The following is an 8598-nucleotide window of genomic DNA, read 5'->3' as shown; positions in this document are numbered from 1 at the left end:
GAGACCGGGGATGCACGGGGAGGGGCTGGCCCGACCGGATCCGGCCGGATCCGGCGCGGAGGCGGCGGAGGACTGTGGCGCCTGCGGGCGGAGGGCGGCAGCGGCCGGCCGGCTCGGGCGCGAGGCTGGGGAGGCGCCGGCGGGGCTGCCGCGGCGGGGCCGGGCTGCGGACGGAGGGGCGCGGAGGCGGGAACCGGTCGGGGCGGCGGCGGAGCACGCCCGGCCGGCGGTGGCGCGGGGCGAAGGCGCCCGACGGCGAGGGGCGGCGGCGGCGCTCTGCGGGTGGAGCTGCGGGAGGCGAGGCGAGGGCGCGTGGGTCGCGGTGCGGCGCGCGGGTCGCGGTGCGGCGCGCGCGGGCCTGGGCGGGCCGCGCCTGGGCCCGGCGGGCCGCGGCGGTGGGGCGCGGAGAAGGGCGCCGGCGGGGATAACGTGGCGGAGCGGGGTTGCCTGGGCACGGCGGCGGCGGACATGTCCGGCCGTCGCGGACGCGTCCGGTGGCGGCGGAGGGCGATTTTAGGGTTTCGTCTGCGGATTCATCCGCGAATTTCAGGGGGAGGGGCTTATTTATAGGTAGAGGGAGCTAGGAGAGTCCAAATGAGGTGTGGTTTTTGGCCACGCGATCGTGATAGAACGACCGAGAGCATGGAGGGGAGTTTGCTGGGTTTTGGGCCACTTTGGAAGGGTGTTGGGCTGCAAAGAGAAAGGGGCTTTTACGGTTACCCGGTTAACCGTTGGAGTACCAAACGATCTCCAAATTTCACGAAACTTGACAGGCGGTCTACCGGTGCTATACCAAGGCCGCTTGGCAAAACTCGGGCCATTCTGAGAACGTTTAACACCCGCACACGAAGAGAGGCAAGAAGAGGACACCGGAGGACATAGGAGCACCGGATCGCAAAACGGACAACGGGGAAAAGGCTCGGATGCATGAGACGAACACGTATGCAAAATGAGATGCACATGATGACATGATAAAATGCAACACGCAAGCAAATGACATGGCAACGACGGCGAATAACTGGCAGACACCTGGCGCATCGAAACCGGGGCGTTACAACACTCCTCCACTAACAAGAGATCTCGTCCCGAGATCTTAGGACCGAGACGGAAGAGAAAAGGGATGAGGTGAAACAAGAGCTCAAGAGAAGAAGCAAAGAATCGAGAGCACTCGAGAATAAGAGAGGAACGACGAGAATGACGAGAATCGAAAGCTCACGGAATCAGATAGACTATGAAACCACTCCCGTTAGAACGAGATAAGAAACGGATAAGACTGACAGGATTTAGGCAGAACTCTGACTGAACATGGAAAGAATAGAACAAGAACTTCACAAGATGGGATGGCACTTGACGAGATGAACAACACAAAGCCTCCGGAAGAATTGGAAGAAAGGAATGAAAAGAACTTAGAAGGAAGGATTGAACTGAAGTTGTTGAGAAAATCAACAACAAAAGAATAAGCTTGATGTGGTCTTATAGGTAAGATCTCAAGATCATGAGGTGATAACCGTCCACAAACGGAAATGATTGGATAGCTGAGAGGAACGAAGAAATGCAAAACTCCACTTCAAAAGAATACAGAGGATTAATTGCACTTCGAGACGCTAGAAGAAAAGATGCTTGAACTCCACCGACAAAATCTTGATGAACTCTTGAGGAATGAATTAAATCATGAAGAACCACCATGAATAACTCCGGTGACAAAAAGAATGATGAGATAGAATTGAAAGATGAAAGAATAAGATGAGCCTTGCGATGATTTAGATGGGGGTTCCGACGAAATGGCCGAGGAAAATTGAACTCCGGGAAAAGAAAAGATGAAAAACACTTGGAACTAGAATTTATTCATCAAGAACAAACTCCGAAGGAAAGGATTACTCACTTTGAGGAAATAAGAATACGATTTATTGTATGCTTATCCTTCATGAAATTAAATTGATGGCAAACAGTGGATTTTTGCATACTACTTATTCTTCTTGAAAAGGATTGAGAAGTGACATATCACAAACTTGAGAAGGTCTTCATGAACCACCGGTAGGATTTGAAAGAACGAATGGATTAAAATGATGACCAAGGAAAAGAATCTTGAACGAACCACCGTAAGAAATGAAAAGGAATAAACAAAAGAGAAAGAATCACCGGGAAGAATTAGAAGAACCAATAAGCAAGAGGGGATTTAGAGAGACGAGAACTTAGAGATCACGAGCTGATTAAAGAACACTTGAACGAAGCACCCGGATAATTGGATAACGGTAGCTGAAATCTGAGGACGAAGAATTCTTCTAGAACGACGGCCTCCGGTAAAAAGAAATAGAAAACAACTCCTGAATACTCCGGATGGGTGAAAAGAATATCTGACAAATGGAATAATTCGAGATTGATAACATGAAGCTAGAACCACAAATCTTCGAGAGAACGGGCAAGATTTAAAGGAAAACTCTTCTGCGATCAACGAGAAACATCACCGAAATTACTGAGATACTCCGGGAGAATGAAAAAGAGGGAGGGTTGAACCAAAGATGAAAATAATTTGAAAGCGATCTTGGAGATGGCATCTGACTGATGAAATTCATTCTTATGTCAGACTCCAAAAAGAATTAGGAATGGCTCCGGAAGAATTAGAAGAGTCAGGTAAGATCCTGGAAAAGACCTGTGGGTTAGGGCCCACTAAAGAGATAACACCGTTGGAAAAGGGATGTCGAACAGATAGATGAAGCACCGGAACAATTGAAATATTTGAATGAGGTGACAACCTCGAATTAATTGGAACACAGACGAATCTCCTGAGATGTCTTGAGGACTCCGGAAGGAAAAACTGGCGAGAGACGAATGAGCAGGGAAAACACTTGAGCTGAGGAAAAGAATATGATCAACCCGAAAAAAAAACTTGAATTGGGTCCACCAGAAAAGAGATGAAGAATGTCGAACAAAACGAGAATTCACCGGTTGAAATAATTGAGGGAAGACTGAAGAGACTCCACACGAATGGAATTGATGCTTGAAAGAGACTCAAACTCCAGGAAGAAAAGGGTGGGAGGGCGGGAAAACAAAGGCAACTTGGAAGGGGAAACCGACGAATATCTTGAAGAGAAAACACCGGTTAAAATAATTGAGGAGAGAGAGCAAAACTTCGCAGGAGTAGGATGGATACTCGATTACTGACTCCGGTTCCGAGAAGAATAACAGGGAGGGCGGGTGGGAAAAGAAAACAACTGAGGACAGAGAAATAACTTCGTTCAGAGCAAACTGAGGATTGAACTTGCAATGATGAAGAGGCTCGAGTCAACTTGACGAGAAATGCACCGGATCAAAAGAGCTGAGAACCAACGATCGGAAAACCCACTACGTGATCCTAAAGAAAATTTGAAGGGGAAGAGGAGTAATTCAAAACACCTACGTCAAGATTCCTGACCAGAGCGACGAAGGGGCTGAGGAGTAAAAAGAATTCCTACTCTCCGATATAACTAGACTCTGAGAACAGTTTTCTTCTAGACTCAACAACGGCCAAACTACACGATCAGTCAAGGGGGGCTCCTAAGGTCGGTCGAGGCTCTAATACCAACTTGTCACGCCCAATATGCGACCCTATCCAAAAGGAACTCGAAGGTCCCACCAAGGATAGACCCGCATATTGAAACGCTTTTGCAAGGTGGATATCATTACATCAACATTACATAATAGATGGGGATACATACGAGAGGCATACAATGCCACACGAATACAACATCACAATACATCAGAGCATCATCCGACTACGGATGAAACACAAACAGGAACTCAAATGACATCCACCCTGCTAGCCCAGGCTGCCGACCTGGAACCTATCCCTGATCGAAGAAGAAGCAGAAGAAGAACTGAACGCAAGCAAGCATTGCTCTCGCGTCAAGATCGTCGCATGAACCTGTACCTGCAACTGTGTTGTAGTAATCTGTGAGCCACGAGGACTCAGCAATCCCATTACCATGGGTATCAAGACTAGCAAAGCTTAATGGGAAAGGAAGGGGTAAAGTGGTGAGGCTGCAGCAGCGACTAAGCATATATGGTGGCTAACATACGCAAATAAGAGCGAGAAGAGAGCAAAAGGAATGGTCGTCAACTAGCAATGATCAAGAAGTGATCCTGAACTCCTACTTATGTCAAACATAACCCAAAAACCGTGTTCACTTCCCGGACTCCGCCGAGAAGAGACCATCATGGCTACACACACGGTTGATGCGTTTTAATTCGGATCTGGTGTCAAGTTATCTACAACCGGACATTAACAAATTCCCATCTGCCTGTAACCGCAGGCACGGCTTTCGAAAGATTATACCCTGTAGGGGTGTCCCAACTTAGCCCATGATAAGCACTCGCGATCAACGAAGGATATATCTTCTCCCAGGAAGACCCGATCAGACTTGGAATCCTGGTTTACAAGACATTTCGACAATGGTAAAACAAGACCAGCAAAGCCACCCGATGCGCCGACAATCCCGATAGGAGCTGCACATATCTCGTTCTCAGGGCACCACCGGATGAGACATCCTAGGAGTAAAACCAAACCTCGAGTTTCCCCGAGGGGCCCCGCAGTCTACTCGGTTCAGACCAACACTTAGACAACCACTGGCCCGGGCGGGCTAAAATAAAGATGACCCACGGGTTGGCCGACCCAAGGGAAAGGTATAGGTGGTGGTGAGGCAAATGGTAAAACCAATGTTGGGCCTTGCTGGAGGAGTTTTATTCAAAGCAAACAGTCAAGGGGGTCCCATAAATCACCCGACCGCGTAAGGAACGCAAAATCCGGGAACATAACACCGGTATGACGGAAAACTAGGGCGGCAAGAGTGGAACAAAACACCAGGCAAAAGGCCGAGTCTTCCACCCTTTACCAAGTATATATATGCATTAATAATATAAGAGATATTGTGATATCCCAACCAAAATCCTGTCCACCATGGAGAAATTTTCAACTTCACCTGCAACTAGCAACGCTATAAGAGGGGCTGAGCAAAAGCGGTAACATAGCCAAACAACAGTTTGCATAGGAAAGGTGTCAAAGGTTAGAGGTTCATGACAATATGGGAGGCTTGACGAGCAAAAGATAGGTAGCACAGCAAAGCGATAAAACGAAGCAACTAGCATATCAATGATAGTAGTGAGATCCAGGGTAGCGGTCATCTTGCCTGAAATCCCGCAAGGAAGAAGAACGAGTCCATGAAGAAGATGAACGGATGAAGCCGAACCAAGCGTAGACGAACGAATCCTCACGATCGCAACGAAACAGGAACTATCGAGAAGAAGCACACAACATAGTAAACACACCACACATGAACAAGGCATGATGCACAACAAGCATGATGCATGACAAGACTACATCAAGCTACTCATGGCAAGAGATGATGCAAACAAGAGCAACACATCAAGGCAAGTTTAAATGAGGCCGGGAACAACATATAACAATTCCGGTAAGTCCTCATATGCAAGTTTCGAAATTGGTCCAGATCTGAATAAACCTTATGTTCAAGTTGTTAAATAGCAAGTTAATATGCACAAAGATGATCTACACGAGATTCTAGTCAAGTTACATATAAAGTTTATTAGATTTGGAGCTACGGCCTAGAAGATATGAGCAACACAAGTTAAACATGGCATTGATGCAAAATGCATTCAAACATCAAGCAAACACACCAAAACAAGGATGCAACATGATAATATGAAGCTATATGCAATTCTAAGCAAGTTTCATATAGAGCACACTCAAAATAGAGCAACGGTTCAACACCCACACCTGGAACAACTTTAAAGGATAAGCTGTCCAAAACAGCAACTAGGCATATTGCAAGCATCAAAACAACAAGCTACAACATCTCAACATGAAAACAGAAGACATGGGCATGATGTACAGGTAAAGCATAACAAAACATAAACACTGAGCTATCTCTAGAAATCACTAGAACATGCTCAAACACACATGGTAAGATTGCAAGTTATAACAATTTCAGACTATGCAGAAAATAACATCAGGTTGCAATGTTCAGAGCTATCAAACAACATGTTACAGGAACTTATAATGGCAAAAAAGGCATGGCATGAATCTACTAAGTGCATACATCAAAAGTCCTTTAGTGACCATGAGCCAAAAAGGAGCAGAAAATATGATGGCACCCATGTAAACATGGCAAGTTATAATACAGATTCAAACATGGCAGAAACAGAATTATGAAGGCATGTAGATGAGCTTGTACCACTCACCACAGAGCAATATATAGCATGACAAGGCAACCAACAGTAAGAAGGCATGTTTGTGAAGCTAAGCATGGCAAGAGAAATTCCATAGGGTGCATGGAACACTAGCAACAATCATGGAAACAACTGAACTTAATGTTAACAGGCTAACAGCAACATTATCAAGCAACTTTGGAGCAAGGAAACAACATTCTACAGCAAGCCATAAATGCAACCAGGGGCATGGATGGATAGAGCATGACATGTAGATCAAAACATATTTAGAGCACATCTCCAGATTATGCATAGAATGATTTGTAGAAGCAGATTTATATAGCATCATGAAATAACAGATTCAGCCTAGCAAAACAGCAACATCATGTACCCTACTTAACAAGCTTGAATCACTCACCACAAGTCATTGCATGAAAAGATAAGCAGAGCATCATCAAGAAGACATGTTTATGTAACCAACCAAGGCAAGAACAAGTCCATAGCATGCAAGGATCAACTATAGCAACCTTGGCAAAATTGAATAACATGTAAACAATCTGTCAGGAAATATTTTGAAGCAAAAGTAGAGCATGAAAATGACATGCTACAATACTCCATAATTGCAACCAAGGGCAGGGATGGATAGAGCATAATCATATGTTCAAAACATCCTTACTGAAGTATCTCAAAATATGCATGGATCTCTCTATAGCAATATGTTTACATGGCATCAAAATAACAACAGAACAGGGACTAAAATCTGCAACATCACGAGGGCTAGTTTGCATGCTTGTGCTAGTCACCACATTGATCATAAAAATACATGGTAAGCACCTTTGTAAAGAAGACATGGCATAGATCAAAACGCATGTAGACATCAACCTCATAGGATGCACACATCAATCACGGCAAAAATGACAAAAGAGCTAGTTATAACAGTTTCAGCAGATAACTTCATGAAGCATTCTTACAACAAAGATTCATGCATCAAAATGACCTCAAATGAATATGATGCAATGGAATGAAATGATGTACTCGTTGAGGCGAACAATTTAACATATTATACGCACGAAACAGAGCTACGGATGCATAGATACGGCATGACAAACATGGCATGATAATGACAGAAATCTGGGACTTAGTGAAAAATCGACCTCCGAAACTGGACGGGTCGAAGCGGGACAAGGAGATCCAGGCGGGGAGGCGCGTTTGGATGGGCGAGGTGGTGGATCTGATCCCGATCCACGGACCTCACCGGAGAAGCTCGCCGGAGACGGGGCCGGAGGCGGCCTGAGATGCTCGGGGTCGGAGGAGACCGGGGATGCACGGGGAGGGTTGGCCCGGCCGGATCCGGCGCGGAGGACGGCGGCGCCTGCGGGCGGAGGGCGGCAGCAGCCGGCCGGCTCGGGCGCGAGGCCGGGGCGGCGCTGCCGCGGCGGGGCCGGGCTGCAGACGGCGGGGCGCGGAGGCGGGAACCGGTCGGGGCGGCAGCGGAGCACGCCCGGCCGGCGACGGCGCGGGGCGCGGGCGCCGGCGAAGGCGCCCGACGGCGAGGGGCAGCGGCGGCGCTCCGCGGGCGGAGCTGCGGGAGGCGAGGCGGCGGGGGCGCGCGGGTCGCAGGGCGGCGCGCGCGAGCCTGGGCGGGCCGCGCCTGGGCCCGGCATGCCGCGGCGGCGGGGCGTGGAGAAGGGAGCCGACGGGGATGACGTGGCGGAGCGGGGTTGGCTGGGCGCGGCGGCAGCGGACATGTCCGGCTGTCGCGGACGCGTCCGGTGGCGGCGGAGGGCGATTTCAGGGTTTCGTCTGCGGATTCATCCACGAATTTCGGGGGGAGGGGCTTATTTATAGGTAGAGGGAGCTAGGAGAGTCCAAATGAGGTGCGGTTTTCGGCCACGCGATCGTGATCGGACGACCGAGAGCATGGAGAGGAGTTTGCTGGGTTTTGGGCCACTTTGGAAGGGTGTTGGACTGCAAAGAGAAAGGGGCTTTTACGGTTACCTGGTTAATTGTTGGAGTACCAAACGACCTTCAAATGGCATGAAACTTGACAGGCGGTCTACCGATGCTATACCAAGGCCGCTTGGCAAAACTCGGGCCATTCCAAGAACGTTTAACACCCGCACACGAAGAGAGGCAAGAAGAGGACGCCAGAGGACATAGGAGTGCCGGATTGCAAAACGGACAACGGGGAAAAGGCTCAGATGCATGAGACGAACACGTATGCGAAATGAGATGCACATGATGACATGATAAAATGCAACACGCAAGCAAATGACATGGCAACGACAACGAATAACTGGCAGACACCTGGCGCATCGAAACCGGGGCGTTACAAGTATTCCTTTCCCATTTCCTCCGCGGACTGGGCTTCCCACTCCATCCCATTGTCCAGGGGCTCAT

The sequence above is a fragment of the Triticum aestivum genome, chromosome 3B (assembly GCF_018294505.1).
Source record: "Triticum aestivum cultivar Chinese Spring chromosome 3B, IWGSC CS RefSeq v2.1, whole genome shotgun sequence".
Lineage (NCBI taxonomy): Eukaryota > Viridiplantae > Streptophyta > Magnoliopsida > Poales > Poaceae > Triticum > Triticum aestivum.
Note: the sequence above shows the minus strand (reverse complement) of the source record.